Source organism: Aquarana catesbeiana, linkage group LG05 (assembly GCF_042186555.1).
Source record: "Aquarana catesbeiana isolate 2022-GZ linkage group LG05, ASM4218655v1, whole genome shotgun sequence".
NCBI lineage: Eukaryota > Metazoa > Chordata > Amphibia > Anura > Ranidae > Aquarana > Aquarana catesbeiana.
This window is the reverse complement of record NC_133328.1, coordinates 566,317,432-566,337,478: the sequence shown is the minus strand read 5'-3', so window position 1 is coordinate 566,337,478 and position 20,047 is coordinate 566,317,432.

Below are 20,047 nucleotides of genomic sequence, written 5' to 3'. Positions count from 1 at the left end.
TTAAGGGCCTCCTTAATTGCTTTGATTAGTAGAGAAACTAGAGAGGTCAAACCTCCGATATCCTCTTCAGCTTCCAACTCACAATCTGATGAACCGGGCAAAGTAACGCAAGGCTGGGAAGGGCCCGGATCCTCACAGGCCTCGTTAGCCAGGGAGCCAGATAGCGTGGTAGACTGGCTCTGCGTGTGGGATGTACCAATTTCCTACAGGGATTTTTGCACCACACGCTTTATGAGAGACTCCATACGTTGATTCTCCATCTCTTTTTCCCTGACTGCTCGGGCATAACAGTCACTTAAGGACTTGCCCTCCGGGACAGAGCGGCTGTCATGGCGGTGGGAGCGGTGTCTGGAGGAGGAATGGGAGCATCTCCTCTGGTGGTGAGTTCCAGACGGAGAGTCTTGTCTGAATTTTGATAATGATGAGTGATGCTGTAGTTGTGGCCTGGCAAGGTCTGTGTCTCTCTGGACCACAATCTGAGGGTCCGACCTGGAAGGGCTGTAAGAGAGAAAAAGGAAAGGGGGGGGGAGGCAATATGTGACGTTGGACAACGCCAATTCTTGCGACTGTACCTCGACCCCTCCCCTCACCTGCACACACCTTGTGCGTGAGGGTTGGCCACATAAAGGCGGTGACTTGTCCATGCCTCTGGACGCAACACGTCACAAAATGGGTGGTCTGCAGGAAAACCAGGGGTCTGAAAATGCCAACGACATATAGAGATCAATGATCTTGTATGCCCCATATTCCATAAATACATGTATGCTTAAAAATTATTATTATTTTTATTATATATATATATATATATATATATATATATATAATAAAAATAATAATAATAATCTCAAAAGCTACTCGCCCACCCATGGCTGGGCCCTGAGCTGCACCGCATAAGAGGTGTGCTGAAGACTTTGAAAACATCCGACCGGACACGAACAGCATGTGTAGGTCCATTGGAGGAGGACAAAGAAAGAACACGGTACCTAGCGGTGAGCTCTCATTTATGGGAATGGGGTCCTATAGCATTGGAGAGGAGAAGGGGTTAACCCACACGTAGGCTGCCATGGAGTCTGTCAGGAAAGTAGTTTTTATTTTTCTCAGGGAAGACATACAAAGTCTGTTCAGATAAAAAAAAACTCTGCTTCCCACTGTCAGCAAATATTTATTTTCTGTACACAGCAGAGCTCATGTATACACTCTGGCTCCTTCCTGGCATCTGTAAGATGGCAGAAATGGAGTCAGGTGTTGGGGACTATGTAATGCCTGTGCACATGAGCAGGAGTTACATCATCAGTGGCCCCCTGATAGCCAAAGAAGACATTGGGGGACTTGGAAGTAGCAGCAAAGGAGATGGTGGAGGTGGGTAATGGAGCATCAATTGACCGCATAGATCAATCAGTAATGGAGGGGGAGGGTGCCATAATATGCACTTATGCTGTGCATACATGCAAATTATGGCAAGTGCTTACCCATGTTACTTATCCTTTAAGGAAATTATAGAGCTACAGGAAGATTATTTTGGGAGGTTTGAAAAACAGTTGTGCAGGCATACCTGAAATTTCCAATATGTTGGCGAATATACGAACTCAATGCAGGCAAATAAAACCCAGGGCCACCCACCTAATATTGAATAGGTCCCCCTTTTGCCACTAAAACAGCCCTGACCCATTGAGGCATGGATAGCACTAGATAAGAGAGAACAGCAGGCAACGCAAAAGTCTTTCACACGGGGCATTTTTAATGCGCTTTTGAGCTAAAAATAGCGCCTGTAAAGCGCCTGAAAAATGCCTCCCCGTGTGAGAGTCCAAGTGCTTTCACACTGAGGCGGTGCACTTGCAGGACGTTAGAAAAAGCCCTGCACGCAGCGTCTTCGAAATTAATGGGCACAGCTGCCAAAGCGCCTGCAAAGCACTCCAGCAGTGGAGATTTTCGTATGCTATCAACCCTTTCCTCAGCCACTAGCAGGGGTTAAAAGCGCCCCGCTAGCAGCCAAAAAAAGCGCAGCTAAAATGACGGTAAAATGCCGCTAAAACTAGCAGCACTTTACCACTAATGCGGCCGCTCAAGCGGTGTGAAAGGGGTCTTAATGTATGCTGTGTTATTTGACACCATCTGTCAGATCCTTTAAGCCCTGTAAGTTGCAGAGTAAAGCCTCCATAGATCAGACTTATTTTTAAAGCACATTCCACAGATGCTTGATTGGACTGAGATCTGGAGAATTTGACGGCACCTCAAACTCATTGCTATGTTCCTAAAACCATTCTTGAACGATTTTTGCTGTGTGGCAGGACACATTAATCTGCTGAAATAGGCCACTCATTAGGGAATACTGTTTCCATGAAAGGGTGTACCTGGTTAGCAACAATGTTTAGGTAGGTGGTACGTGTCACCACATAAATGGTAGGACCCAAGGTTTCCCAGCAAAACATTGCCCAAAGCATCACGCTGCCTCCACCAGCTTGCCTCCTTCCCATATTGCATCCTGATGCCATCTCTTCCTTAGGCAAGTGACACACATGCACCCGGTCATCTACATGATGTAAAAGAAAACTTGATGCATCAGACCAGGCCACCTTCTTCCATTGCTCTGTGGTCCAGTTCTGATGCTTACGTGCCCATTTTAGGCACTTTTGGCTGTGGACATGGGTCAGCATGGGCACCCTGACCGTGACTACGCAGTTCCAAGCACAAGATTTACCACCCTTCATGACCAGGCCATTTTTTGCAAAACAGCACTGCGTTACTTGTTAATTAAATGACAATTGCACGGTCATGCAACGCTGTACCCAATTAAAATGCTTGTCCTTTTTTCCCCACAAATATGGCTCAGTGGTATTTGATCACCACTGCAGTTTTTGCGCTATAAACAAAAAAAGACTGACAATTTTGAAAAAAAACACAATATTTTTTACTTTCTGCTATAAGTAAAAAAAAAAATCTAATAAAAAAATTGAAAAAAATCTAATTTCTTCATAAAGCCAATATGTATTCTGCTACAAATTTTTGGTAAAAAAAAATCCCAATAAGTGTATATTGATTGGTTTGCGCTAAAGTTAGAACGTCTGGGATATTTTTATTAATTTATTTACTAGTAATGGTGGCGATCAGTGACTTAGAGTGGGATTGCGATATTGCGGCAGTTATTCTGACACTGACACTTTTTTGACACCTTTTGGGAACCAGTGACACTAATATAGTGATCAGCGCTAAAAAAATGCACTGTCATTGTACTAATGACACTGGCTGGGAAGGGGTTAACATCAGGGGCGATCAAAGGGTTAACTGTGTGCCTAACCACTGTTTTAAACTGTGGGAGGTGCTTTTACTAGGGGAAGACATGGATCCTAGTCCCTGCTTTGCAGAGGCATAGGATCCTTGCCTTCCCTCCTGTCAGAATGGCGATCTGCCTCTCTACTCGATAATTGGCGGGTGCTGGTGGCGTGTATGTGTGCCCCTTACCCGGACAAGCCAGATCACTTATATATACATGAGCCGGTGCAGGGGTGCCGCCCTGTAGCAGTAAAACTGCTATAGGGCAGATCTAAGTAGTTAAAATACTTTGGTAAAGTGTTTTGTAGTGGCAGACAGCATGGACTTTCCCTATTAGACATGTGCGGTTTGTTTCTTCATTTGGACGAAATTTCCCAATAACAATAGTTACAAATTTCAACCAATCCAAAAAAATTATGACGAAACAACAAAATGAATTTGTTCTATTTGGATGTTTGAATCTATCTATCTATCTATCTATCTATCTATCTATCTATCTATCTATCTATCTATCTATCTATCTATCTATCTATCTACATATATATCCAAAGAATCCAAAGCAATGAATAATCCAAATTGATTTGTGAATAGCTGGTTGTTAAGGAGCATAAGACCCAGCATTAGAAAAAAAAAAAAAAGTGTGGGCCCCCCCACCCCCAGTCCATACCAGGCCCTTTGGGTCTGGTGTGGATTTTAAAGGGAACTCCACACCAAAGAAAATGGTGCCCCCCAATCAATATCAGACCCTTATCCAAGCATGCAACCTGGTAGGCCAGGAAAGGGGGGGGAGCAAGCACCCCTCCGGAACCATAGGGCTACATGCCCTCAGCATGGTTGCGTGTCCCACTTTGATGAAGACAAGGGCCTCTTCCCCACAGCCCTGGCACGGTGGTTGCGAGGGTGCGGGAGGTAGGTTTAAAAAGGGGGGCCAAGATCCCTGCCCCTACTCATTCACAAAAAAAGTGCAATATAAAAGAAACTGTTTTTGACACGTGCTTTGTTCAAGACCCCACCAAAAATTAAATTTCCCCCGAAGTAGATCCAACGCCAATCACACTAACCTGCACAAAAAAAAAAGCCGGTGGAACACATCTGGTCCCATCCAGAGGCACTTGCCAAATGACAGCTGCTTGGCCACTCCCCCTATGATGTCATGGTGGTGTTGAGAAAGCACGAACTTCCACGTGAAATGCATCTACCTGCATTTTCCCTCCCCTGCCTGATCAGTTGTGTTTGTTTTTATGGACTTTGCTCTACAATAAGGCCGTTTTTTGCAAGTATTGAGTGTACAGCCCTCCAATCATTCATATACCCGAGAGCCTGTAGCAATAGCCGGGTGTGCACCTCAGTTGCTGTGCAGTCTGAGCATCATGGCCGGTAAACATTACCTGTGAGCAGAGGATCCTATTGTACACCCTAATGATGTTAAGCATGGGAGGTCCCCGAGTGACACTCCATTTGAATGAGACCTTACTATGTTTTTTACAAATTGTTTTACAATTTAATTTATATTTTTTACTATTTTTTAATTTTTTTTAATTTTTTTTTTTTTACAGTTCTGTTGGGGGGCTTTAGTGAGATATCAGGTATCTAAATAAACCCCTGATGTCTCTTTTGTGAAACAGACACTCAGTCCATTTCTCTGCAGCCTCAGCTGCACTGCAAGTGGGTGAACAGGAAGGGGAGGGAGAAATGGAGCGGCGGGGCATATAAAAATGGAGGGGGCATTTTAGAGAGGCTGGGGGGAAGCAGAAGAGTTAGGGCAGAATGGTTGCATAAGCATCGGGGGTGGTTCACATTTTAGGCGATTAGCAGCTTCTCAGCCACTGATCAAAGTTGTTTATTTATCCAGTAGAGTCTGCTGAACAGTTCTGCTATAGGTTCATGGTCACCATGAGCTCATAGCAGGAGGTGGATTACCAGAGACATCAAACTGAATGAGCTGGCCAGCTGGAAGCGGTTCTGTAAGTTTCATGTTGCTGGCAGTGACAGGGTTAATAATGCAGCTTTCAATAAAATAATATCTGATGATCCTGCCATGAAAGACTTCCTGTTAGAGGGTAAAAATGCTTTGTCTCTGTCCCCCAGTTGTGCTCCTGCACTGTCTCACGCCCCTTCTGATGGAGCCTTCAAGTGGTCTTTTAAACACACATTACACATGAAGAATCGACTGTTGTCACTTTTAGGAAACCCACTCTGAGAAATGTAATGTATCCATTGCTGGAGAGCATGGATATAGATCGGAAATGACTGGAAAGAGGCTGCAGCAGGAAATCAGCAAAACTAAAATGCAACAAAAAAAAAAATGGCAACTGATTGATACATAGGGATTGATTTACTAAAGGCAAATAGATTGTGTACACTTTGCAAAGTGCAGTTGCACTCTGCAAGAGCAGTTGCTCCAGAGCTTAGTAAATGAGCAAAAACTCTGCTGACTTCCATCATCCAATCATGTGCAAGCAAAAATGGTGTTTTGTTTATTTTCCTTGCACGTGATTGGGTATTCTTTGCAAAGTGAAGCTTTACCTGATTTACTAAGCTCTGGAGCAACTGCACTTGCAAAGTGCACAGTCTACTTGCCTTTAGTAAATCAACCCCCTAGTGCTTAAGCAAACTCAATGGGGTTAATTTACTAAAGGCAAATAGCAAGTGCAGTTGCAAGGACAAATCTATTCTAACCTTGGAATACGCACAGCAATCCAGGTAAGGTTTCCTAACATATGTAGCACCCTGATGTTTAGGCAGGATTGCTAGTAAATTTATTTGCCAAGTGATCGTTGCCTTGGCCAATTGAGGAGGTCAATTGATTTCTGGAATTGCTGCACTTCTCTCTTCTGTCGCTAGATGGCCAGAAATCTGATGACATTAGATAAGACAAGGGCATTGCAAGGACAGATTAGGAATGAATGGGGTGTCTTAGCCAATGGGCACGGATTTTCTTGGGTCCCTTGGCCTGCTGGGAGAGCCTATTTATTTGGGAGGAGTAAGGTAATCGGTTTCTGTGACACCTGGACGGCCGTCTGGGTGGATGTGTGTCATATTGCCCCGGGCTGCTAAGCCAGAAACCTAAAGCCTATCCCAGGGACATCTGGCTGCTAGGCTATCTGAGAGCCTATCCAGAAGTAGTGCAGGGTTGGGACTGATGGCTTGTAGTCCAACCAGAACTAATGGTTCCGCTGGCCGGAGTACCTATCGTGGTCGGAGGTAGAGGGGAAGCTGTCGCCACAAAGGGTCCATCCATCTGGCTACCAGAGACCACAGTGAGTGAGCTGAGGCCAGTACCAGAGCAGACTTCTTGCCAACCAGGGACAGTGAAGAAGTGAGAAAGCATCAGCAAGTGCCAAGTCAGGGACCCAGCAGGACAGCAGAGGTGACGCTTGTGGAGTGCCAAGCCAGGGACCTAACGTGTCAGAGGGGGTAAAGCTTGAGGAGTATCTGTGAGTACCAAGCCAGGGACCCAGCAGTGAAGCGGGGGTGACGCTTGAGGAAGATACTGAGTACTACAGTAAAGAGCTCAGGGGATCCAGTGGCTATTGGATTAAAGTCTAGTGAGAGAGACTGGGAGCTCATTGAGTGAAGACCCACAGTAAGTGTGGGGTAAGTGTGTGGGGTAAAGAGAACTGTTCATGTTGCAGAGAGTTGAATACTTTTACCGTTAGTAACAGCTACAAGATTGTTGTCATAGGAGACAGTGGTCCTACCTATATAGAAATGGTGTCCGGCTGGAGGCCTTCACCTGTATAGCTGCCTATCTCTTGGAGTCTGACAATTAACATTGCATCTACCTAAGGGTGTCCTGGCCCTAATCCTCTCTCCCACAGTTCTGTTTAAGAGACTATAAATCTCTTTGCATTCAGAAAGCGTCTGGCGCCCACCTGTTCATCTTGCATTACACCCACCATGCCTTGTAACCCGCTGTACACTGAAGGATGTCAGCTGTCCTTAACTCTGGAGGTCACCATTGAGCTTCAGGGGCCCTGGGACTTGGCTACACATACATATACAGAATCAGTTGCCAGTAAGAATACATATACCAAGTCCACTTTATTACATGATCTGTTTGACCTTTTTAGGTCAAATTATTTATCGATGTCTCCTATATGTGGCCCTTCTTAAGGTGCACCTCCACAGTGGTATTCGCTACTCTGGGGGCGACCTTTTTCCATCCTGTCCGCAGAGGCGTCATCAGGGGGTGGCTATTGGGACTACAGCTTCGAGTCTGGGGCTAATAGCCCCGAGTCTCTTGTCCCGGTCCTAGAATGCAGGGGACAGGGGTGGACTGAGCCGTGGTAGCGCTGGCTCCAGCTCCAGCTCCCCCCCGACTCTACTCTTGGTCATCGGTTGCTATAGCCGCCTAGAGGCTAGCAACCAGTGACGTCACTGCCCACTGTGTCCACACTGCCCGGCATTCAAAGCGGAGGAGGATTGCACTTCCTCCTCCTCCGCGCTAGTGCTCATGCCATTTCTGGACTGGAGCGGCCCTCCGGTGGCGCCGTGGACCTATCAGTCCTATCCCAGTGCACAGTGACAGGAAGAGGAAGAAGGCGGCAATTATAATTTGGCCGCCGGCGCTGTGCGACATCAATCGGCACTCGGGCAGGCGGCTTTCCTCCTCTCCTCTGGCTGCCTCACACACCAGCACCATGGCTGAGCTGCTGCTGCAGGACCTGGACACAGGTAGGTCAGTCAGTGTGTGTATGGCAGGTACCAGGTCAGTGTGTGTGGGTCAGGTAGGTCAGTGTAGGTCAGTGTGTGTGGGTCAGTGTATGTAGGTCAGTGTAGGTCCATGTGGGTCAGGTAGGTCAGTGTATGTCAGGTAGGTCAGTGTGGGTGGGTCAGTGTATGTAGGTCCGTGTGGGTCAGGTAGGTCAGTGTAGGTCAGTGTATGTAGGTCAGTGTGGGTGGGTCAGTGTATGTAGGTCAGTGTGGGTCAGGTAGGTCAGTGTATGTAGGTCAGTGTGTGTAGGTCAGTGTGGGTCAGGTATTTCAGTGTGTGTGGGTCAGGTAGGTCAGTGTATGTAGGTCAGTGTGTGTAGGTCAGTGTGGGTCAGGTATTTCAGTGTGTGTGGGTCAGGTAGGTCAGTGTATGTCAGGTAGGTCAGTGTATGTAGGTCGTGTGGGTCAGGTAGGTCAGTGTGTGTCAGGTAGGTAGGTCCGTTTAGTGGTCAGCATTGAGGGGCACTGGTAAGCCAGGCAGCAACCAGCAAGTCAGCGTACCCTCCGCCACACAACCCCTCCGCCCAACCAAAAAAACTAGAGCCCCCCCCCCGTGCCGGCCTTGGACTTCGGGCTGAAGCCCCTGGTCTTTTTGCCACCTAGCAACGCCCCTGCCTGTCCGGCTTATCCTTTGACAATCAACCTCCTGCAGGTCTTTTACCATCTAAATGCATTGACTCATAAGATGTGAAATGGTATGTTTTGGCCTTCTACTACTATCTACCTGATGTCTTCTATAATACTATATGTCTTTTGTCATTAGACTTACTATACGTATACAGCTCTCCTTGTCACTACTCTTGAAGAAAGGTGTTAAAAGCCAGAAAAGCATTACATTGGAGATCTACTAAGTATCTGTATATGTTTTACAAATGTTTCAAATGACATCTGCATGTGTCTATGCACAGATATGTTTCTATTGAAGTGTTTCATTTACTTTTTGTAATAAAATACGTTTTTATACTCTTGGTGTTTTTTTTTGCCTCAAAAGTCCCGGTCCCTAGGGGGTTCTTTCTGTATTTTTACTAAGCTCTGGAGCAACTGCTCTTGCAGAGTGCAATTGCACTTTGCAAAGTGCACAGTCTATATGTCTTTAGTAAATCAACCCCTATGTCTTTTAGTTGGCGTTTACATGTACTTTAAAGCAGAACTCCAGTCAAAACAAAATAAATAGCCCATTAAAAGATAAATATAAAGACAGCTTTTGCTGAAAACGTATCCTCATTGCGGAGCCACAATATATCCTCAGCCTTCTGAGTTAAATGATTGCCAGCATCTTTCAACCCATATCCTACGCGCTCAGGCCTTTGCCCGTGATCTTGATTGAAAGAGAAGCAGCACATTGATGAGCTCACCTCTCTGTCACTATGCCTTTTTTGGCATGCTCCTTTGCCAAAACATGAACTGATTGGCTCCTTGTGCTGCTTCTTTCTCTTTCACTCTAAGCTCTACTCTACAGGGACTGCACAGGGCTAATACCAAGTCAAATCCTGGTTTAATTATGTATTAAATACAGTTTAGCATTACATTTGCAATTCTTCCTAAATGTACTGGCTAAAATTTGTTTAATTGCAATCAGTAATGCCCCCGATTTCCCTTTCTTCCAGTTTGTATAGCTAAAGCTCACTATCAACTCTTTCATTCTGTACTGTAGGTTGAACTCCACTGAGGTCTCCAGTGCTTACATCATAGAAATACACAATCATTAATCTTCACTAGACTGACAAGTCGGTGATAAATGATTTTTGCAATTATCAGTTCAGCAGAGCACAGGTGTGTTTTACTTTCTCCATTCCACTACACTGTGCAGTGAAATGCTGTGTATACTTCTAATGTATGCATTTAATTATCAGTCTGATTATTATTCTACATAAACGCTGTAGGTGGGATTGCATGTCTCAGAGTAAACAGCAGTTATCCAATCTGTTACAGTGGACCTGATATTTAAGTATGGCAAAGCAAGTGTTATTGATTCTAATGTGATATTTGTTTTGTATCAAAGTATAGCAGTGTTAAAATAATATTAACTAACTATTACAAGCCATTATACAGTCAACTGGTACAAAACTCTGTAATTTTCTGCAGTAATGTTCTTTACCTAAATTAGAAGCTAATGAGTTGGATTTTTTAGGTAAACTTATTTGAAAAAAGGGGATGAATCGCATTTTACTGTGAGCTATCACAGCAGTCGCTAGAATACTATTGTGGTGTGGTTTGTCTTAGCACCATTTATTTTGAATGGCATCCCAATGCACCTTTCCAGTGCACCTCAACAAATGTGCATTTCAATGCACCACAACACACAGATGTGAAACATCTGTGCATTGTGGTACGGTTGAAATAAAACGCTAAGGTGCGTTGTTTTTTTTTTAGTGTGTTAAGGTGTGTTGCCAGCCCTTTAAAAATGAAAACATTTTCCTAATGCAGCACACCTTAAAGTGGAGCTCTGCTTGTTTGACTCCTCCCCCCCTTCGCTGCCACATTTGGTACCTTTGGGGGGGGGGCTTAGCGGATACCTGTCAAAACCAGAGATCCGCTCCCACTTCCTCGTAAGAACACTGCAATCTTTTGTGGCAATCTACGCAATGTCCGGCCACTCCTTCTCCCATCCCGCTTCCTTTTAGGAGACACACAGGTCCCAGAAGAGAGTGGGACCATTCAGAAAGCGCAGCGCCACTCTCGCCTGCACAGTAGGAAACAGGCTGTGAAGCTGTAAGTCTTCACTTCCTGTTTCCCTTAGTAAGGTTGCCGGTGTTCTGTCAAATTAGTGAACTCATTCTTTTGGATTTTGGGATTTTCATTCTTATTTTTGGATTTTCGAATCTTTAAATTTTCTAATTTTGAATTTCTAAATGTCCGAATTTACAAATTTTGATCATAACGAATGACCTGAAAAACCGAAAAAAATAAAAAATTGAACAAAACGAAAACTAACAAATTTTTCAGCAGTGCACATGTCTAGAAGGCACAGTCCTTAGATATGTTGACTGCATTAGATTAGGCTTTTCCTTTATTTTTTAATCAGTGGTCCTGCCATTATGCTTTCTATCACAGGGTGACAATGATCACCTACTGTATTTATGGAGAAACAGTGTTTCACCCTAGGCTGCTCCCTTCTGATTTAGGCTACAAAACACCTGCCCCTCTTCTGCTTAACATAGAGGAGGCATTTTTGTTCACAGGTTTACACACACTTTCAAAAAATCTATGTTAGTAGAATAATCATTTAAACCAACCTAGATCTAAAATAGGGGTTCTGTGTACACCATTAGAAGTCTTCCCGGAGTTTGGGCTGGGCTTCAATGTGAGCAGACAGGTGCTGGATCAGCTCCTGCAAGCTTGATATCAGCTGTGGACAGCTGAGCATAGAGGCTGGCGGTGTGAGAGAGCGCTTACTGCGGGGACAGAGTGGAGAGAGAGCTGCGCTGCGCTGTGCAGAGTAGGAGGGGAGCCGTTGTAAGCCTCAGTGTGGATCCCTGGTGGATCTATGAGCCCTGTGCTCTTTACCCTGTGCTTCATGCTCCGTGCTCCATGCTCCGTGCTCCTCTGTGAATAATGCTGGCCCAGAACATCAAGGACAGTAATGAGCTATCTTTCCAAAGGTTACAGACAAAAGATAAAAACTCAGGGGAGAAGGTGAAAAGTTCTGCTGGAAATATTACTATGGAAACTTTGGCAATACAGCACACACAGCACTTACCAGTACAGATATTGTAAAAGCAAGATTTTCAGGAGCAAATCCCAGAATCTACTGTATATCGGCAGAGGTGCAGAGGAAAAAAGCTTATACAGAGGGGGAAAGGGGGAGTGAGGAGAAGGAAAAGAGGACTGGAAACAATCCCGTCATTAAAGATACTGTACAAAATACACAAGGAGAAGAACCAACCTTACAAGATGTATTCCAAGCAGTACAGATATGTAACACTACATTGAATACTTTATCAAACCAGTTTCAGTATCTACCGAAGGAAGTAACCATCATACGCCATGATATGGAAAAGGTCAGAGAACGCACAACTGTAGTGGAGAATAGAATTAGTAATGTTGAAGACACTATGGCCTTTATGCAACGGGACTTAAAAGCAGTGGGTTTACAGTCAAAACACCACATTAATTACATAGATGCTTTAGAAAACAGGTTACGTAGAAATAATGTCAGGATATTGGGTCTCCTGGAACTGATAGAAGGAAGAAATCCTATAGAATTTATTGAACAATGGCTGTTGGAAATTTTTGACAAAAAGCATTTTTCCCCTTTCTTTTCTGTTGAGTGTGCTCATAGGTTCCCGTCAAGACCCCCCCCCCCCCCCCCACCACCACCACTAGGAAAGTTCCCATGCCCATTTATTGTTAAAATGTTGCATTTCAGAGACAGAGACAAAATTATGGACCTGGCACGAACAAAGGGTAATGTAGAGGTTAAAGGGTCAAAAATTTCCTTTTACCCAGATTACTCTATTGAAATACAAAAAATTAAGGGCAGAATATACAGAAGTTAAAAAGTGTCTTTGCAAGCTTCAAATAACCTATGGAATGTTATACCCGGCTAAATTGAGGATCAGGGTCAAGGATGAGACAATTTTTTGTGATAATTCTAAAAAGGCCACAATATGGCTGGATAAAAATGAGCAACATCTGTCCTCCAATCGCAGAGACATATCCAGCTGATAAGCAACAATTTATTTATTATTTTCTGTCTAAAATACTAAAAGCTTAAAGGCAGGGGGTGTGATGTAGCTGGATGGATGTTCACATTGAGGCCCGGGATAGCATTTTGGGGAGGTGTTGGTTGTTGCAGGGGTTGGGTTGTGGTTGTATGGTTTTTTTTTCTCTCTCTCTCTCTCTCTCTCCCTCTGCCCTCTGTCGTGGGGCTCTCATATACCAACGCTATGTTGGGTTTACTATGCATTTAAAATGTGCTATTACTTATATTTGAAGACCCTGGTTATGTCTTTCCTCTTTTCTTTTCTTTTCTTTTTGCATGTTCTCTTTTCTATTTATTTAGAGAAAGTAAAAAATATTATATACCCTTTTTCTGATGGCTTTAAGCATAAAAGACGAGGATAATGGCTAATAATATTAATATCCTGGAATATGAAAGGATTGAAGGATCCGGTTAAAAAAAAAAGGGAAAATTTATTATCAAATACTTACCGTAATTTTCCTTTCCTGATGGACTCCATGGCAGCCTACGTGTGGGTTAACCCCGCCTCCTCTCCAATGCTATAGGACCCCATACCCATAAATTTGAACTCACCACTAGGGACTGTGTTCCGTAACTAGCCAACTCTTTGATCAAATGGGTGGGAACTCCGTCTGCCATGGAGTCCATCAGGAAAGGAAAATTACGGTAAGTATTTGATAATACATGTTCAGTTTTCCTGACAGACACCATGGCAGCCTATGTGTGGGAAATAACTAGCCAGACCAGACGGGATGGGTTATGCTGAACAAAAAGCTTTAATTTGCTCCATCAACTGACAGGATTCTTAAACCAAAGTTCACAGAAGATAGAGAAGCAGGCTCTATGCAGTAATGTGACATAAAAGTATTAATGGAGGCCCAATAGGCCTCTTTGCAGATGACATCTGGAGCCACATGGCGGGCTACTGCCCACGAAGCCGCCATACCCCTGGTGGAATGTGCCATCACCGCTTCTGGAGGAGCCAAGCCCTTAGCTCTATAAACCTACTGAATGGACTGGACGATCCTGGCCGCGATTGTTCTGGTTGAAGCTCACTTCCCTCTGTTACTGGCAGAATACAGAATGAACAGGTATTTGGAGCATTTAAAGGAGGGAGTAGCTTGCAGTTATTCTTTCAGTATTTCACCTATATCCAGAGGTTAAAGCTCTGTCGACCCTGGAGACCTCAATTTAGGTAGGACGATTTCTTGGTTCTCATGGAACACTGAAGTGACCTTCGGATTTGAGCCGAGCATAGGGATAAAGACCACCTGGTCCAGGAAAAAGGTCAGGAATGGTTCTTTATGACCCTAGGAACCAATCTCAGAAATCCTTTTGGCCGAAGTAATAGCGACCAAGAAGGCGACTTTTGCAGAAAGGTCTTTGATAGAAAGCGGGGTAGACCCTGTGACACTGAGTCCAGACAATGAGTCAAGAACGAGGGGAAGATCCCATTTGGAGAATCTTGGTTTTCTTTGGGACCTGAGTCTTGACGCCCCACGGAAGAACTGCCGGATTAGCAAGTGAACAGCCCATGATGTTCCAGAGAAGGCCAATAAGGCTGAGACTTGGACTCTAAGAAAGCTGATGGATAGAGACAGATCTAGGCCAGATTGACGGAAGCTATGGATATCTTGGATCTCTGGATCTCAAAATGATCTGCCCGTAGAAAATGAGAATGCAACAAACTTGGCCCATATTCTCTTATGTACTTTATTTGTGCTCGCCTCCCTCTCAAGAACTAGACCATCAGTCTCAGTAATGCTGGACAAGGGTGCAGGACTGCCCCCTGAGAAAGAAGGTCCGGCCTGAGTGGGAGAGGCACCGGATCCCGGAAGCTGAGCTGGGTCAGGAGGGGTAAGGCCGTAACCACAAGGCCCGCTTAGCCGTGACCGAAGACAGCATAGTCCGGGCCAACAGGCGGATAAGATTGATAGAAGCCTCCCCCAGCAAGGCCGCTGCCAGCTTCAGTTCCTGGACTGCCGAGCCTCTGGCTAACTCTTCTGAAACTCCTCTGTCCAGGTTTCCATAGCTTTGGATATAGCCAATAGGGCCAGGGCGGTTTTGCAAGCCATACCAGCTAGCCCGTAGATGCTCTTGAGGTCCTGGTGGATTCTTCTCTCAAGACTGTCCTTGAAGGTTACCGCATCCTCCAAGAGAAGAGTAACGTGTTTCGCCAGACGCATCAGCGCTGTGTCCACAAGGGAAGCTTTTTCCAGATGTTTCACTTCCTCTGCCTTGAAGGGATATAGTCTGGAGGTTTTGTGTGACATAGAAGCTTTCTTGTCTATTTTGCTCCACTCCTTGTCAATGATGAGAAAGAAAGGGGGTATGGCTGAGTAGTCCTCAATATAATACGGCACCTCATCCCAATTAATTTTATAACAAGGGTAAGAAGAGGATAAGGGGATTATAACGGTGCCAAATTTTTGAATATTATACACTAACACAATAGTCTAAACATTATGTTATTTTATTAACAAGCAGGTTAAAAAAGGGTATACAAAATGGGTATACACAGTATACACAGTAAGGGTGTAAACAAACAATAGGGAAAGGGACACAGAGCCAACATGTGCAGTAATAATACAAGAACCAGCTATTGGTGTAGCAGCAGGTCTTGTTCACAGGTATTGTATTCCTACATGTTTTGCCAACATTGGTTTCTTCAGGGACAGTTGGTTATACCTGTAGTAATGTCAAAAAGTATGGATAAAGAAAATAAATATTCAGAGAAAATGTAACACTATATGTGTAGGCATAACAGTTGAGATGAACATTCAAAGGCAGCTGGTCATGGCCAAAAATCGCCTGACAAAAGTAGTTGCCAGGGCACACGAATAGCCCCAGATTCCCCCCAAAAGGAGAACACCCACCCCCGCCTGTCGGGTCACCCAGAGCCCCACCTCCCATTCTAATAGTTGTTAAGTACCTACCGGTGATTCACAGTAGGCGAGCACAAACAGCCCCCCGGGAGCGAACCCGCAGTCCCAAGTCGCTAATAGGGTTGCTGCAGGGGGTGAAAAAAGGGGCCTGGCAATGTAAGAGAGGAGAAAGTATAAATTACATAGTGTTGGTGGACAATCCGGATAGATCAGAGTGTCCAACCATAATAAAATCGGGCTGACATAGCCTCAAAAAATACTCACAGTATATATCTTAATAAAAACCAAAACAGGAAGAAGTAAGGGCGCCCGGTAAGCTGACAGTCATGTGGAACATCGAATGAAGTCACTGACGAGTGGTGACTGAAAAGAGGAAAGGGGGGGGGGGAAGGAAAAGTGAGATAAAAAAGAGAAAAAGTAAGAGTAAAAAAAACAAAAGAAAAGAAAAAGGGCAATAAAGAAATTATGTTTTTGTCAAATGGTATATATTCTAGATAATGAATAAAACCAGAACACACTAAGAGAAGTATTTTCAACTATGAAGATACTGTCAGTGAGCGTTGATAGATTAGACCCCGCGGGACTATACTAAAAAGAAGAGGTATATGGTCATCTTTGGTATCCAAAGTATGGTGAGCCAAGAGACCATTAGTGCAGGGTAAAAGAAAGGCTTACTTCATTTGAATGACATCGGGTGTGGGCGCCCTTGAAGACCGGCAGCAGAATGGCCGGAGGAGCCAGCCTTTTATGCCCCCCACACACGAGCGGCGTCTGACGTCACCGCTTATGTGAGCGGACATACAAAGCCAATGCGCATGCGTCCGTCAACGGCTCCAAGGGCCTACAAGACCCATAGAGCTGTGCGGGAACGTCTAGCGTGTCATGTACTGAGAAATGATGTGGAATGCTGAGTACCCTGGAGAGCCAACCGGACGGTGGCGCTGCAGAGTATCAGAGGATGGTATGATGATCCATGCCAATGGCAAGAAGCGGGCGGACACTGCTGGAGGGCAGTGCCACCCTTGGGTGTCCATACAGCCAAGGCGGCATAGGGAGCCACAGTCCATCCACGGGGGGCCGACCAAGCGCGCCCCCGCGAAAAGCATTGGTAGGAGAAAGGGAAGGTGGGGGAGAGAGAACCCAGGGGCAGCAGAGGGAGAAAACCAAGGAGGGGAAGGGGACGGACGTGAGCACCAAGCAATGGGGGGAGACAGAAATCGGGACAGTAGCGGGGAGTGTAGTGGCTGCAAGTCACCCATACACCAGGGAGGGAAATAAGGGGTCAAGTCCCCGCAAAAGTCCCGAAGGCAAGCCATTTAAGCCACAATAATTAAATTTACATTTCAACATCAGAATTGTTACCATAAACAGAATCAGTACAAGGTGATATAATTCAATTAATAGTAAACGTCAAATAAGAAAAAGAAAGCAACAATCAATAGTCCAATATTAACACATGTTAGAGAATAATGGAATTCGAATATAGGTCTGTAGAAACTAATAAGGATAACCTATCCTATGGATCCATGGTAAGATTTTAGAAGCCACTACACTCCCCGCTACTGTCCCAATTTCTGTCTCCCCCCATTGCTTGGTGCTCACGTCCGTCCCCTTCCCCTCCTTGGTTTTCGCCCCCCGCTGCCCCTGGGTTCTCTCTCCCCCACCTTCCCTTTCTCCTGCCGATGCCTTTTCGCGGGGGCGCGCTTGGTCGGCCCCCCGTGGATGGACTGTGGCTCCCTATGCCGCCTTGGCTGTATGGACACCCAAGGGCGGCACTGCCCTCCAGCAGTGTCCGCCCGCTTCTTGCCATTGGCATGGATCATCATACCATCCTCTGATACTCTGCAGCGCCACCGTTCGGTTGGCTCTCCAGGGTACTCAGCATCCCATGTCATTTCTCAGTACATGACACGCTAGACGTTCCCGCACAGCTCTATGGGTCTTGTAGGCCCTTGCAGCCGTTGACGGGCGCATGCGCATTGGCTTTGTGTGTCCGCTCGTCACCGCTCGTGTGTGGGGGGCATAAAAGGCTGGCTCCTCTGGCCATTCTGCTGCCGGTCTTCAAGGGCGCCCACACCCGATGTCGTTCAAATGAAGTAAGCCTTTCTTTTACCCTGCACTAATGGTCTCTTGGCTCACCATACTTTGGATACCAAATATGACCATATACCTCTTCTTTTTAGTATAGTCCCACGGGGTCTAATCTATTAACGCTCACTGACAGTATCTTCATAGTTGAAAATACTTCTCTTAGAGTCACGTTGGACTTATGGGTGAGTTTTTTCTTCCCAACCCAAGGAACCTTTTTAGGTTCATCACGTCTATTGGAGTGTGTTCTGGTTTTACTCTTTATCTAGAATATATACCATTTGACAAAAACATCATTTCTTTATCGCCCTTTTTCTTTTCTTTTGTTTTTTTAACTCTTACTTTTTCTCTTTTTTATCTCACTCCCCCCCCCCCTTTCCTCATTCGATATTCCACGTGACTGTAAGCTTAACGGGCGCCCTTACTTCCTCCTGTTTTGGTTTTTATTAAGATATATACTGTGAGTATTTTTTGAGGCTATGTCAGCCCGATTTTATTATGGTTGGACACTCTGATCTATCCGGATTGTCCACCATGTAATTTATACTTTCTCCTCTCTTACATTGCCAGGCCCCTTTTTTCGCCCCCTGCAGCCACCCTATTTGCGACTTGGGACTGCCGGTTCGCTCCCGGGGGGCTGTTTGTGCTCGCCTACTGTGAATCACCGGTAGGTACTTAACAACTATTAGAATGGGAGGTGGGGCTCTGGGTGACCCGACAAGCAGGGGTGGGTGTTCTCCTTTTGGGGGGGAATCTGGGGCGATTCGTGTGCCCTGGCAACTACTTTTGTCAGGCGATTTTTGGCCATGTCCAGCTGCCTTTGAATGTTCATCTCAACTGTTATACCTACATATATATTGTTACATTTTCTCTGATTATTTATTTTCTTTATCCATAATTTTTGACATTACTACAGGTATAACCAACTGTCCTTGAAGAAGGCAATGTTGGCGAAACATATAGGAATACAATACCTGTGAACAAGACCTGCTGCTTCTTGTATTATTGTTGCACATGTTGGCTCTGTGTCCCTTTCTTATTGTTTGTTTACACCCTTACTGTGTATACCCATTTTGTATACCCTCTTTTAACCTGCTTGTTAATAAAATAACATAATTTTTAGACTATTGTGTTAGTGTATAATATTCAAAAATTTGGCACCGTTATAATCCCCTTATCCTCTTCTTACCCTTGTCAATGATATCCTTCAATTCCCGAGAGAAGCGGAAAGTTAGAACGCTGTTTCCCCAAGTGCTTAAAGAACTTCCTTTGTTTAGCCGGTGGAGTAGAAGGGTCTTCCCACTTCAGGGCTTCTTTGACCTCTTTGACTAGTGGGGACACAAGAGTAAAATCGAACCCCCCGGCAAATTCGTCTGCTTCTATTTCACTGTCTGAAGATCTGAGAGAAGCATCGTAGGGCTGGGATGGGCCCAGATCCTCCTGGGCCTCTTTAGCCAGAGAGTCAGATAGTGTGGTGGAAGGGCTCCATGTGCAGGATGTACCCCACTCTTTTAGGGACTGCTGCACCACACGCTTAACAAGAGACTCCATCTGTCAGTTTTCTATCCCTTTTTCTCCAACTTCCCAGGCAAAACATGGTTTACACAGTGACTTGCCCTCCAGAAATCGTTTTCCACAGCCCCAGAAGGCTCTACGATCTGAGCGGCTAACATGGTGGTGAGTGCGGTGACTGGAGGAGGAATGGGAACATCTTCTCTGGTTGGAAGAGGAATGGGAGTATCTCCTCTGGTTGGAGCATCCTCTCTGCTGTTCGGTCCTGGATGGAGAATCACGTCGTGACCTGGATGATGAATAATGTTGTGGCCTGGCAAGGTCTCTGTCATCCTGGACCATGATTTGACAGCCTGGTCTGGAAGGGCTGAAGGAAGACAAAAAGGAATAAAAAAAGGGGGGAAGCAAGATCTGATATTACACATATCTTAAACTAAAAAGTATGTCAGCCCCTCCCCCCCCTCATCTGCACATACCTTGGGCGTGAGGGCTGGCAGCACGAAGGCGGTGACCTATCCATGACTCTTGGATGAAAGACGTCAAAAACTCAACGGGAATCGCATGGGATCAGGTGATATGCAGAACTCCTAGAAACAGCTAGGGGAGCAAGCAAGAGAAGCCAAACAACAGATTTTTATTTATTTATTTATTTTTATTTATTTATTTTTAAATTTTGGTTCACTTCTCCTTTAAGAGCTGCAAATCCCCTACAAGGGATTACCTTGTCCTATGCGATTTCAGGCTCCGGGAGGCTGCCGCTCACTGCCCGCAGGGATTCCCGACTTGGCAGGGGCTGACAGCCATTTAAATCCCCCCGCCCGTATGACGTCACCGCCTTCCCTACTTCGGCACCTGTGCGCGAGCCAAGCCTTGATGTCACGGAGGCCTCGTG